We start from the raw sequence: 15,003 nt of genomic DNA, 5'->3' as shown, positions 1-15,003 counted from the left end.
TAACACGGACCATGGGAGGGAGCATGTGATGGATTATGTGGTTAGGTTCCTGCTATGCACATGGGAGATTTGGATTGATTCCCCAGCTCCCTGCTGGGACCTAGCACTGTCTCTGTCATTGCAGGTGACAGGGATACGTAGATATGCAGACATTTGAACCAGCACATGGGAGTACGCTCACTCTGTCAAATTCAAAAAAATCAAACTTTTTAAAAAAGCTTTGTGGAAAAATATCATTAAAAGATGAGTTTCACGCCTGAGCGCGTGCCCGGGTGGGCAGGCCAGGACTCACCACTCATACGCCCTTGGGCAGAGGGCGGGGGCTCTTTCTCTCTTCTGCTTCCTACGAGCTGTCGCTGAGTCCCTGTATGTGCGGTAATACCATGTCTGCTCTGCTGCCCGCCATCGTTCCTGCCGCCCGAAAGGCCACTGCCATGGTCATTCTCCTTCATGGATGGGGAGATACTGGGCATGGATGAGCAGAAGCATTTGCAGGCATCAGAAGTTCACATATCAAATATATCTGCCCACATGTGCCCGTTACATTAAATATGAACATGGCTATGCCTTCTTGGTTTGTTATTATTGGACTTTCACCAGATTCACAGGAGGATGAACCTGGAATTAAACAGGCTGCAGAAAATGTAAAGGCTTTGATAGATCAAGAGGTGAAGAATGGCATTCCTTCTAGCAGAATTATTTTGGGAGGATTTTAACAGGGAGGAGCTTTATCTTTATATACTGCTCTTACCACACAGCAGAAACTGGCAGGCGTCACTGGCTTCCACTTGGAGCTTCATTTCCGCAGGGTCCTATCAGTGGTGCTAATAGAGATATTTCTATTCTCCAGTGCCATGGAGATTGTAACCCTTTAGTTCCAGTAATGTTTGGTTCTCTTACTGTGGAAAAACTAAAAACATTGGTAAATCCAGCCAATGTAACCTTTAAGACCTATGAAGGCATGATGCACAGTTCATGACAGCAGGAAATGATGGATGTCAAGCAATTCATTGATAAACTCCTACCTCCAATTGATTGACGTCATTAAGAGGCCTTGTGTAGAAGTACACCAGCATCATTGTAGTAGAGCACAAACTTTTTCTGGTGCCCAGTCCTGAAACTTCTAATGTTTGCAGTGTTAAAATGTCTTGCAATTACACGCCAATGACACTAAATAATGTCTTCACATAGAAAATATATGATATTTCAGTTTCTATATTTGTATTTGCAAAATATGATCTACAATATACTGGTATTAATATGGGTGAAGCAGCTAGCTTCTTTTTCTTAACTGTAACTTGGCAAAATAATAAAATACTTCAGTCAGATTTTTTATTACATGATTTGAAAATTAACAGTATGCTTAAGGAAAATTTATGCAGATATGAATGAGCAGTTAAGATATAAGAGATTTTTGCCTGCTGTGACTTAGTCTGTGGATTTATTCCAAAGTTGCTTAGTCAGCATGCACTGTCTGGTGTATTTACATATGCACTCATATATAATGATTGTAATACATAAGAAGGAGAAGGTATTACATTATTCCTAATAATAGGAATAATGCTTTTACTTATATTTTATCAAGGATCTAAAACCAATTCCTGAAGCAAGGACAGTCCATTCAACAAATGGTGCTGGGAAAACTGGATTTCCACATGCAAAAGTGTGAAGCAAGAACCCTACCTTACACCTTACACAAACATTTACTCAACATGGATTAAAAGATCTAATGGCTTACATACAGAAATCAACTAACAACAGATGCTGGAGAGGATGTGGGGAAAAAGGGACACTAACCCATTGTTGGTGGGAATGCGAATTGGTAAAGCCACTATGGAAGACAGTTTGGAGATTTCTCAGAAACCTGAATATAGCCCTACCATGCAACCCAGCCATCCCACTACTTGGAATTTATCCAAAGGAAATTATTGGCAAATAAAAGAGCTGCCTGCACCTCAATGTTTATTGCAGCTCAATTCACAATAACTAATACATGGAATCAACCTAAATGCCCATCAACAGAAGACTGGATAAAGAAATTATGGGATATGTACTCTACAGAATATTATACAGCAGTTAAAAAAAATGAAATCTGGTCATTTGCAACAAAATGGAGGAATCTGGAAAACATCATGCTGAGTGAAATAAGCCAATCCCAAAGGGACAAATATCATATGTTCTCCCTGATCAGTGACAACCAACTGAGCACCTAAAAGGAAAACTGTTGAAGTGAAATGGACACCATGAGCAACAATGACTTGATCAGCCCTTGTCCTGACTGTCGAGGAACAACTTACTATTTTATTCCTTTTAGTATTTTTTTGTTCTACTTAATACCATTGGTTGAATTCTTTAATTAACACACAATTACTCTTAGGCATTTAAATTTCACTGAAAAGTGATCTCTGTTAAATATGAGTGGGAACGAGAGAAGGAGGAGATGTACAGTTCGGCCCATGCTCACTCAGACTTACCCCTAATATTAGAGTTAGAAACATGCCAAGGGATTCCAATTCAATTCCATCAAGGTGGCATGTACCAATGCCATCTCACTAGTCAAAGTGATCAGTTTCAGTTCATAATTGATCATGATGATAAGTCTAAGAGTCAAAGGGATCACATAAACAAGACTAGTGTCTGCTAATACTAACTGATAGAATCAAAAAGGGAGAGAACGATCCAACATGGGAAGTGGGATACACAGCAGACTCAGAATGGCAGATGTCCTAAACAGCACTCTGGCCTCAGAATCAGCCCTTAAGGCATTCAGATCTGGCTAAAAAGCCCATGAGAGTTTTGCAGGCATGGAAAGTCAAGACACTTTGGCCAAAAAAAAAACAAAAGAAAAAAAAAAAAAGAAATGACCTAAATGAAAGATCTCTGTGAGTGAGATCCCAGTGGAAAGAATGGGCCATCAAAGAAGGAGGTACCTTTCTCTGAAGGGAGGAGAGAACTTCTACTTTGACTATGACCTTGTCTAAATAAGATCGGAATTTGTGAACTCAAGAGGCTTCCATAGCCTTGGCAACTCATGACAAGAGCCTCGGGTGATTACTGACGTCAGAAATAAGAGTGTCTATTGTTAAATCAACAAAGGGAGTCACTGTGCACCTACTCCCCATGTAAGACCCCGTCCTTAATGTGTTGTACTATGGAAATTAAAGGTAAAGCTACTATTCAACCAATACTTTATACTTTGTGTTTCTGTGTGGGTGCAAACAGTTGAAATGTTTACTTAGTATATACTAATTTGATCTTCTGTATATAAACATAATTGAAAATGAATCTTGATGTGAATGAGATGGGAGGGGAAGTGGGAGGTGGGAGGGAAGTTGGGAGGGTGGGGGCACTGTAATCCAAAAGCTGTACTTTGGAAATTTATATTTATTAAATAAAAGTTAAAAAGAAAAAAAAAAGAGAAGAATTTGTTTTGGTACAAAAAATCTTTGAAAATCATGTGTATTGCTTTTCAGTCTGAATTTAATCCATGAATTTTTGAAGACCCTTCATATTCAGTTGCAAGAAACTTGACTGAAATAAGATGGAGATGTTTCATATTAAGAGTGAGCCAGTATTTATTTTAATTAAAAACATCAGTTTTAGGAGATAGATCGGGATGGACAAAGACAAAAGTTACCACTTGAAGATCATTGATAGATTGTGGCCACAGGTAGAGAACAGTATAGCCAGAATCCATAGCTCACATAGCATGATGTTCTCTCTTGAGTGGAGCAATGGTTATGACATGTCCAAAATCAAATAGGGAGTTTTGTCTACACATTGTCAACTGCCTTTGCTGATTCTCTCATCTTGGCAACCCCTGGCCTTATTTGCATTCTTATATCACTTTATATCACTTTATATAACCCAGAACCTTCTTTCCTTGTCTGCTTCCAAGGAGGCCCAGGCACCAAAACTTCCTCTCCCCATGTAATAGAATGGATTAGATCCCCCTCAGATTTATATGTTGAAATCTTAAAACCTCAATAACGTATACACAGTATGTAGTCCAAAAAATGTTTTTATTTAGGGACTTAGGGAGAGCATTTGGCACAACAGTTAAGATGTCACTTGAGATGTCCACATCCCATTCTGGTTTGAGTCCCAGTTCTGTTTTTGATTTTAGTTTCTTGCTATTGTGCACTTCGAGAGGCAGCAGGTGATGATCCAAGTACTAAAATCCCTGCCACCCAACTGCAAGACCTTGGTTGAGTTCCAGGCTCCTGGCTACAGCTTTACCCTGACTGACCATTGTGGGCATCTGGGGAATGAATCAATAGTTGGGATATCTATCTGTGTGTGTGTGTTTGTGTGTGTATGTGTGTGTTTCTGTCTCTGTCACTACCTCCGTCTCTCCCTCTCTCTCTGCCTTTCAAGTAAAATAAGCACAAATTAAAATAATAGTCTTTTAGAAAGTATCTAATGATAGACATTCTCTGCCAGGAATAATTCTTGTACACTTGGCCAGGGTACTCATCTGCTCCTGATCTTGCCCACAACATGAGAGGTTTAGAGTGGTTCCGACTTTCTCCTTTGACAGTCCTGGAATATTTTTAAGAGCCATTTATTTTGCAAATGAATACAATTAATGTAAGGCTGTAGGAGATGTCTTGAGAAGGGAATTCCCCAGGATTCCCTTATGTGCTCCATGGCATTTATCTCAACCATCATGATAGAAATACAAGGGTTAGCAAATTGACCCTCCACTTCTGCAGCTGCCAGTACTGATAAACAATGTTAGAAAATGTTAGAACAGAAGCAAATTAGCCCTGGAGGCCTGGGCTGTTTCCAACAGCAATAAATACAGCTTGCTTTGTGGCTGTCACCCTGCCCTAAGGAATGAAAGACCCATGGAAAGCACCAATGCGCATTGTCAGGTGCTGCCCAAGTCTCACATTCTGTTGAGCTGATGCCATCAAGGCATCTGCTCAGAGAAAGAGTCAGGCTCTTTAGGAGATTGCACAGTGTAAATTAATGGGCCATACTCCTCATTACAGTTACTATCAGGATGGTGCCTTCCAAGGGATTTCACTTAGGCAAAGAAATCAATTTTGCAAAGTCTGAAAGGCAAGTGTCTCTATCTGCTTCCTGTCATCCCAGATCTCAAATATACTCATAAAGCCATGTGCTAGGATATTATAAAAATTACTCCAAGGCATTTCAAAAAACCAGCTCTCACTCTATTCTGGGATGTCTGCACTCTTATTATTTCAGCCCCTGACTAAAATGTAAATGGTATATAATAGCAACATTGTGCTCTAAAATGGGGAGACTTTTTCTCAAGCAGTAGGTAAAAGGAAGGCAATTTAAATGACAGTCCTTTTAACTTCTTTTCACCTTTGCCCATACAACTTTGTCCTTGTTCATCTAAATTCTAACTGAAAGGAGCTAATGTAAAAGGAACTCTGGAATCCATGACAAATGTGAATGATGGAGACAGATGAAGGATCCCTTGAAGAGTTATTTGGACTAAAAATAACTTCCATGGTTCTTATAGCTTTTCTGAAAAGCAATGAAAAATCACCCAGAGCTTACAGTATTCAGAACAACAATAGGGCCTCTGCTTCTAAAAGATACAGTCTTAGAGCACTGGGAATTGGGGAAATATTCAAGATAGGTTCCTGAGACAACAGCCAAATTTGTTTCCTGGAGAATGTTTCAATGTTAAATTGATAAAATTAAAATTATTGTTAAAGTAATGTATTTTGTTGTCACAAACAAAGACAAATTCTCGACACAATAAAGTTCCTTTAAATTTTAATTTTAGAATTAGCTTCTTTAGAAGTCAATCAAGGCCAGTGCTGCAGCTCAATAGGCTAATCCTCTGCCTGCGGCGCCGGCACACCTGGTTCTAGTCCCGGTCGGGGTGCCGGATTCTGTCCCGGTTGCCCCTCTTCCAGTACAGCTCTCTGCTGTGGCCAGGGAGTGCAGTGGAGGATGGCCCAAGTGCTTGGGCCCTGCATCCGCATAGGAGACCAGGAGAAGCACCTGGCTCCTGGCTTCAGATCAGCGCAGTGCGCCAGCCGCAGTGGCCATTGGGGGATGAACCAACGGAAAAGGGAAGACCTTTCTCCCTGTCTCTCTCTCACTGTCCACTCTGCCTGTCAAAAAAAAAAAAAGTCAATCAAACATGGGAAATAGCCACACATTTTATCAATATAAAAAGAATTTTTCTCTACTCAAGAATGATTTTGCTCCCCAAGAGTGATTTGGCAATGTCTAGGTCAAAATTTTGGAGGTGGATACTATTGGATTCTACTGTGTACAAGTTGGAGTCCTTGCTAAATGTCTCACAATACAAAGGACAGCCCCCAGAAAAATATTATCCAGTCTAAAATTTCAACAGTGAAGAGCTTCAGAAACCCTGACTTAAGGAACACGCTTTCAAAATGTGGTAACAGATGTTAAGTAAAAAACAGCCAGATCTCCAGAAGAGACCATTTTTAACGGGTAAGAGAGATATAGAAAGACCTTTCAATTCAGTGCAGCACGTTGACCCATTCATCAGATTTAGAATTCGTATCAGATTATATGTCCTGCACATTGCCCATATTTTATGAAAAAGAGAGGCCACAGTTGGAAAGACAAACCCTTAGCTGTGTGGACCCTTTTCTAACCATAGAAACTTAAGTTCAGTTATTTCATGAACCAATAAGTTGTTCAAAATTCATGAAGTTTAAATAATCAAAAAAGGAAGCACACTAGCAATATGCAAGAAATTCTGGGTGGTTAAATGTTATGCTGAAGAGAATATGTTATTTTTTGTACCAACAGGGTGCGTGGTGTAGCTTGGAAGCTGAGGCATGTGAGTGGACACATTTTTAGGCACATATTCATTTATTGAATGCGTTGTTATTGCTGTCTACTTTATGCCAGTCTCTAGGATGCCCCCTGGCACACAGGGTTTACCCATCCTGTTGCAATGGGATGGAACTTAGAGTCAAGGTGAGAAGACAGTCCAGAGTTATCACCAGTGAAAGTGATTACTGTATAGGCAGGGCATAAATCAGAAGACCCTAGCATTGTAAAAGTCAATAGGGACCTCTTAGGAAGTGACCTCAAGGATAGGTTGGAATTCTCCAGAGGACAAATCAGAGTAGAGAAGAGGTTCTATCAAAACATCCTTAGGATGCTTCTTCCCTCAAGTTGTTTAAACTCCAGGAAAAACAAAATTAGCATGTGTGAAGAGAAGAGGAACATTTTCTTACTATCTTCTCATTCACTTGTTACTATTCATGGTCCCTGTCCTAACTACTGGATTTCTGCTTCTGGAAACCATCATTATAGCATTTGTTAGGAGCTCCAGGATATTCACTGAATGCCTCTTTTTCTGGCATCTGTCCATTTGCTGTGGAATCTAGAAGTGACTGTGAAAATGAAATCACTTTATCCACCTCTGTGACTAAGGGCAGTTTGAAGAAACCACACGTCACTTGTCAGGATTTTAAAATATAATGTGTATTTTTTTTTTAAATTTTTCACTTATTTACTTGAGGGGCAGAGAGAGAAAGAGAAACAGAGAGACACAGTTATTTGATTCTGGTTCCACATGCCCCCACGGTCAGCAGCCTGAAACTGGGAGCAGGAAGTCCAGGTCTCCCATGAGAATAGCAGGAACACAATCTCTTGAGCTATCACCTACTGTGTCCAATTAGCAGGAAGCGAGGACCAGGAGCCAGAGCTTGGTGTTGAACCCAAGTACTCCAAAAATGGGTCACTGGCATTTTAACTGTTAGGCCAAACACTCACCCCAAACATGTCATGTTGCTGTTATAACAGAAGTCCAAGATTAATCAGCTCATCTTCTCTGTCCAATTTAATAATTCTTGGAAGTTACATGAAGAACTAATTTTCTTACTAATGTTTAATATAAACATTCTTAATTTTTATTTATACAAAAGGAACAACTTTCATGTGTGTCCTATAATACATATTTTTTTTATTTTTATTTTTTGACAGGCAGAGTGGACAGTGAGAGAGAGAGAGACAGAGAGAAAGGTCTTCCTTTACTGTTGGTTCACCCTCCAATGGCCACTACGGCCAGTGCGCTGCGGTTGGTGCACTGCGCTGATCCAAAGCCGGGAGCCAGGTGCTTCTCCTGGTCTCCCATGCGGGTACAGGGCCCAAGCACTTGGGCCATCCTCCACTGCCTTCCTGGGCTACAGCAGAGAGCTGGACTGGAAGAGGGGCAACCGGGACAGAATCCAGCACCCTGACCTGGACTAGAACCCGGTGTGCCGGTGCTGCAAGGTGGAGGATTAGCCTATTGAGCTGTGGCACCGGCCCTATAATACATATTTAAGAGCATAATGGTACTTCCCATTCTACCCTTCCTCCCTCATTCTCACCATCCCTCAATTTTTCTTTCTTATTTTTATTTTTATTTTTACAATGACATATTTTCAAATTATCTTTATAATAACAAGTGTTACCCTCCACTAAACAAAGAATTCAACAAGTAGTAAGTAGAAAAACCACTGTTGCTCAAGAGAATACAAAAGGACTATAAACAATAATCAGATCTCAGAATGTCAATTTCACTCATATACATCACTTTTTTGTATTCTGTATATTAGTTACCACAAATGGGAGAAAATATATTTGTCTTTTTGCTACTGACTTCTTTTACTAAGCATATTGGTCTCCATTGCATCCATTTTGTGCAGATGACAGGATTTCATTCTTAGGTAAAGACCTTGCAGTTTGAATATAGGAAAGCGGAAGCATGTCTTTTTCACATTAAGTAAAGGAAACCAATAATATGAAAGATGGTAAAAACATATAGTTTTTTTCAGAAAAGTAGAATATGGAGCACCACAAACATTTGGACTCTCCTTTAGAATGTGAGCTTTATTAAATACTTATTGAATAACTATAAAGTTCTATGTAAAGTTCAGCATAATATTGGGAAGTGATTGCTGATGTAGAGACTGATTCTTTCAGGACACTAGGAAACTTCAGTGTTACAGGGTTTATATAGGGTCACAAAGCTGTTAAAAAATGACAAAGTTAGATGAATGATTGGATATTGGAAAGCACCAATCATTTGTCCATGTGACATTGCTATAAGTAATAAATAACATATAGAGAATGAATCATGTCTCATGCACTTCTCAAATTCTTCTACACTCAATAAATGCTGTAAAGTTCTGCGGTGGGAATAAACGTAGAGCTCCAGGGAAGCATGAAGGAAGAGTCATCCCCCCTGGATTTATGGGCTTTCTGATGGGGGGAGGGATGGGGCAATGGCTCAGAGGATATAAGCTACCGCAGAACAGGAGATGGTCTCTGTGCAGGCCTGAGAAAGCTTTTTAGCAGGAGCCTGGCAGATTGGGCAATACATGTGGTTCAGCCCTGCTGGAACAGTCATAGCTGGGGCAGGGGAGACAGAGCTAGCAGTCACAGAAGGTAAGGAATATGTCTGGAAAAGAAGGGAGAAACTCACAAAAGGCTTTAGAGCCTCCGCTAAAGATTTTATTCAAATATTTTTCAGTACTTAAACTTGAAAACATTTAAGCGTGTTTAAAAATGTTCATTCTCAGAGCTCAGTCTAAAAGAGATAGGGTAACAAGGGACAAGACCAGGGACTGAGAGAACAATTGGGAGGCTTCCTGATTATCCAGACTAGGCATGATCGTGGCCTTGGGCAGCAGCTTGGGTTGCTTTTTCATGTCCACACACTGATGCATATTAATCTCAACAGTTGCTATGTAAAGTAATTTAGCAATATGTAGCTGGAGTGATAAAATTGTTCCTACTGAGCAAATGACATGTGTTACTTTTAAGAGGGAAATAACATGTTCAATAAATCAAACCTCTTAAAACTAGTGACAATAGAATGGGCAAAGAAAAATTCAGAAATAATTACAAGTGACTATAAGTATATGCAAAGAAAAAGCAAGTATAACTTAAAATTAATTTAAAACAATGAGGAACATTTTATTTTAGAGCTACCAATCAAAATCAATCTTTAGTTGACAAAGCAAATGTTTACAATGATTTTGATAAGATGGATTCAAACACTAATAAATCAGGTATTCTGGAAATAAATTAGTTAATAGCTATAAGGCGAAGTTAAATTTTGCATTATTTATTCAACCTGAGAGTTTGTATAAATAAATAGCAGGGTGGTCTGGAACAGAGGTTAAAAGTATGAATTCTGATTTTGGATTGCCATGATTTTAACCCAACATGGCTTTGAGTGAGTAATGTAATATTGCTGTTTCTAGACCTCTTCAAGGGTAAAATGTGGGTCATAATGGGACATATCTCAAAGTGTTGCTTTGAGTCCAAAATCAGTCGAGATTTCTAGGCACTTAAAAAAATAAAAGTACACATGGTGAGCATTATATGAATACTTGTTAAATAACTGAACATAAAGACAAATACAGTACCCCACACTCCTTATTAACTTCCCTTGGTTTCTTATGGTCAACTGCTGTCCAAAAATATTAAGTGAAAAATTCCAGAAAGCAGTAATTCGTGAGTTTTTAAAAAAATTTTTTTAAATATTTTTATTTGTTTATTTCACAGGTAGAGTTACAGACAGTGTGAGAGAGAGAGAGAGACAGAGAGAAAGGTTTTCCTTCCATTGGTTCACTCCCCAAATGGCCACCACGGCCTGAGCTACAACCAATCTGAAGCCAGGAGCCAAGTGCTTCCTCCTGGTCTCCCATGTGGGTGCAGGAGCCCAAATACTTGGGCCATCCTCCACTACCCTCCAGGGCCACAGCACAGAGCTGGACTGGAAAAGGAGCAACCGGGACTAGAACTCGGCGCTCATATGGGATGCCGGAGGATTAACCTAGTATACCACTGAGCTGGCCCCAATTTACCAGTTTTCAATTGGGTGCTGTTCTGAGTAGTAGTGTGGTGAAATGTCACACATCCTAGTCTGTCCCACTCAGGATGTGAGTTGTCCCTTTGTCCAGCATATCCTCACTGAGTGTGCTTCCCCTGTTAGGCACTCAGTAGTCTCCTTGAGTATCAGAACCACTGTCACAGGATCCAGTACTCATGTTCAAGTAACTTATTTTGCTTAACAAGGGTTCCAATACACAAAAGTGGTGATGCTGGCAATTCAGATATGACAGAGAAGATAAACCTTCTTTACTAATAAGGAAAGGAAAAAATTTATGCTGAAGTTGCTAAGATCTGTGGTACAATGAGGTATTTTGAGAGCATATTCACATAGCATAGTATATTGCTATAATTTTACTATCATTGTTGTTAACCTATCATTATACCTAATTTATAAATTAAAATTTCCCATTGCTATGTATGTATAGGGAAAATATTTATATGATTTAGTAATATCTGTGGTTTTGGACATCCACAGGGCATCTTAGAATGTATCCTTATAAATAAAAGGAGGTGCTCTGTAAGTATATTTATCCCACGGTCGTTTATTATAGCATAATATAAGAAGCAACCTACCGGTGCCGCGGCTCACTTGGCTTATCCTCTGCCTACAGCGCCGGGGTTCTAGTCCTGGTTGGGGCGCCGTGTTCTGTCCTAGTTGCTCCTCTTCCAGTCCAGCTCTCTGCTGTGGCCCAGGAAGGCAGTGGAGGATGGCCCAAGTGCTTGGGCCCTGCACCCGCATAGGAGACTGAGAGGAAGCACCTGGCTCCTGGCTTTGGATCAGCGAAGTACGCTGGTCATAGCGGCCATTTGGGGAATGAACCAATGGAAGAAAGACCTTTCTCTATGTTTCTCTCTCACTGTCTAACTCTGCCTGTCAAAACAAACAAACAAACAAAAAAAAAACACACACACACACACAAAAGGAAAAACCTACCTAAACAGCGAGTAGTAAAGGAATTTATGAACTGCGTGGCATTTAGTAATTGTATTTGTAAATGAGGTAGATGAAAAAAAATTTCAAAGTTGAAAGTGTGGACATTTAGGCAGTCTAAAAGCCAGATATAAATGAATAGTCAGGGAAAGAGAGGGAAGAAAGGAAACTGTATGCTTTGCTTTAATGGGAGCATTATCAATACTTTTGAATTCCTGCTTCTAAAATTTTAGGCAAAATTATGTAAATTCCAGTATGTAAACAAGAGCTCCATCTAGATAATGGTTTTATTCCTTTTTCATATTGTTACATAGTTCTTGAATTTTCTATTATAAATGTGACATGATTTTAAAAACCTCAGTATTATTTAAAAAGCCATGACAGAGCATTCCTAATTTGATATTGACAACCTATAAACACACAGAATAATTGAGTTGAAAACTCATTGTCAAGTGAAAAAATAATACCTCTTCCACTTTTGATTCATGTGTTTCCTATGCAAACATTGACATTCAATAATTTCATATATAATTTGAAGGTCTGCAACCACCCATGGTTCATTAACATGTGGAAAGCTGAATTATTAGTTCATTGTAGTAAAGTAGAAACAGGATTTTCCATCTTAACCATTATTTCTCTTTTTATAAGCCACCCAACCTATGCTATTTTTATTTACTTATTATTATTTTTCATTACACATATTTAGGGCTACAATGTGATAATTTGATACATATTTGCAATGTATAACCATCCAATCAGGATAGTTAGCATTTTTTTTTTCTTTTATGCTTGGGATCCTCCCATTAGCATAATGTTTTATTTTTATTTCCCCAGAAACCTTTTTTTTAAGAAATACAAATTTCATGTGTTTCATAAGTACAATTTTAGGAACATAGTGATTATTTCCATCATACCTGCCCTCCCACCCACACTACTACACCTTTTGTTACTCCCTCTCCTATTCCCATTATTTTTTACTAAGATCTATTTAAATTAACTTTATACACACATGATTAACTCTATATTAAGAGTTCAACAAATAGTATGAAAAAACTGTTCTTCACTGTTCTTCACTAGTTGAGACAAGGGCTGTTAAAGTCACTGCATCGGAAAATGTCAATTTCATTTCTATGGATTACCTTTTAGGTGCTCCATTGGTTATCACAGATCAGGGAGCAAGTATGGTATTTGTTCTTTTGGGACTGGCTTATTTCACTAAGTTCTATGTTTTCTAGTGTCATCCATTTTGTTGCAAATAACTGGATTTCTTTTTTTTTTAAATCAGTATGTAGTAGTTTTTTAATCAGTTTGTAGTAGTTTTGAGGAGTGGCAGGATATAAAAACCTTATTTCAGTGTGCAATTTACATGAAGCCATGTATTACTCCCTACCTCCAGAATTTCTTTAATCATCCCCAAATAAAATCTATAATCATTAAATAATAACTCCTTATTTCTATCTATAGTTCTTGGTTCCATCATTCTACTTTCTGTCTCTGCAAATTTGGCTATTTCTGATATCTCATATGAGTGGAATAATATAGTATTTGTCCTTTTGAATTTGTTTCACTCAGCATAATGTCTTTAAAGTTTACTCATGTTGAATCATGTAGTAGAATTTAATCCTTTTATATATCAAAATAATATTACATTGTGGGCATATTTTACGTTTTGTTTATCCATTCACCTGTCAGTGGCCACACGGATAGTTTCCACTTTCTAGCAATTGTAAACAATACTGCTATAAACATGGATGTACAAGTACCTGTTCAAGTCCATATTTTTGGTTTCTTAAGTTTAAGGATATTCTTCAAAAAGTTTATGTGGTCCAGCATATGGTGCTGAGATTAGGAAGATTCTTGGGACACTCACATGCCCCCTCGGTGTCTGAGTCCCAGCTAAGCTCCTTCTCCAGCTTCCTGCTGATGTGCATACTGAAAGGCCACAGGTAATTGCTCAAGCTGAAGCAATTGGTTTCTTGCCACTCACATGGAAGACCCAGATGTGCGGCTTGGTTCTGCAAAGCCACACTGTCTGGGAAGAGCAGGGTGCCAGTGCCCTTTCCAACAAACAGCATGTCCGGGTTTATTAACAGCTGTGCAGGCTTTTAAAGAGCAGGTAAAAGGAGGCATAACTAACTCAAGGGAACACTGACTATAGGACAGAACTGATACTGGCACCAATATGTCTCTCCAATCAGCTTGAAGGTCACCTAGCTTTCCAGGTGGGCTTAATGGGCCTGGGACACACCCAGGAGCAGTTTACCTGATTGGCAGAAGGCGGGGGTGGGGAGAAATGTGCCTGGGCTCAGCTACTGTGGGGATTGCCCGCACAGATGGAGTTCCTAGCTGTTGTGCAGTTAAGGGGCGAGCCAGCACATGATTCTCTCTCTCTCCCCTTCTCTCTCCCTTCTCTTCCTCTCTATGTTCCTCTTACTCTCAAATAACTTTTAAAACATCATGGAAAATGTTACTATGAGAAACATGTGGATAGATTTCATTTTTTGCCTCAAAATAAACATCATTTAACTCTATTTCTCCATGAATTTTTTGAATTACTGGATCAGTTGGTAATTTTATGTTTTATTTTTTAAGAAACTACCATAATGTTTTTCACAGTGGCTGTACCATTTTACATTTGACCAGCAGCATGCAAGGATTCCAATTTCCCCACATCTCTGCCAGCACATGTTATTTTATTTTGTTTTGTTTTCGAGAGGTTTTTTTTTTTTTTGGTTTGTTTTATTTTGTTTTAATAATAGCCATCCTAATGGGTGTGACATGACATCTTATTCTGGCCTTGATTTTCATTAGCTCAATGACTAGTGATGAAAATGATCACCTTCTCATGTACTTATTGGCCATTTGTAGATATCGTCTTTGGAGAAGTGTCATTTTTCACATTCTTTGTCTATTAATTGGACTGAGTTGTGGAGGTTCTTTATATACATTGGGTGTTACCATATTATCAGATATTCGATTTGCAATTATTTTCTCCTGTTGTATGTAGTGCCTTTGTATTCTGTTGATAGTGCCCTTTAATGCACAAAAGATTTTATTTAGATAAAGTCCAGTTTTTGTATGTCTTTTGTTGCCTGTGTTTCTGGTCTCATATTCAAGAAATTGTTGCCAAAATAAATGTCATGATGCTTGTTTCTAATAGTTGAATTACTTTTCATTGGCTGTTTTTTAGTTTTTTTTTTTTTTTACTT

At 38.8% G+C, this 15,003-nt stretch overlaps 1 pseudogene; it reads left to right on the top strand.

The window, feature by feature from the left end:
* The first annotated feature begins 368 nt into the window (after positions 1 to 368).
* On the top strand, positions 369 to 1,084 carry LOC133766557 (acyl-protein thioesterase 1-like; annotated as a pseudogene).
* Positions 1,085 to 15,003: the final 13,919 nt, after the last annotated feature.

The sequence above is a fragment of the Lepus europaeus genome, chromosome 9 (genome assembly GCF_033115175.1).
Source record: "Lepus europaeus isolate LE1 chromosome 9, mLepTim1.pri, whole genome shotgun sequence".
Lineage (NCBI taxonomy): Eukaryota > Metazoa > Chordata > Mammalia > Lagomorpha > Leporidae > Lepus > Lepus europaeus.
Note: the sequence above shows the minus strand (reverse complement) of the source record. Positions and strands in the feature narration are given on the sequence as shown.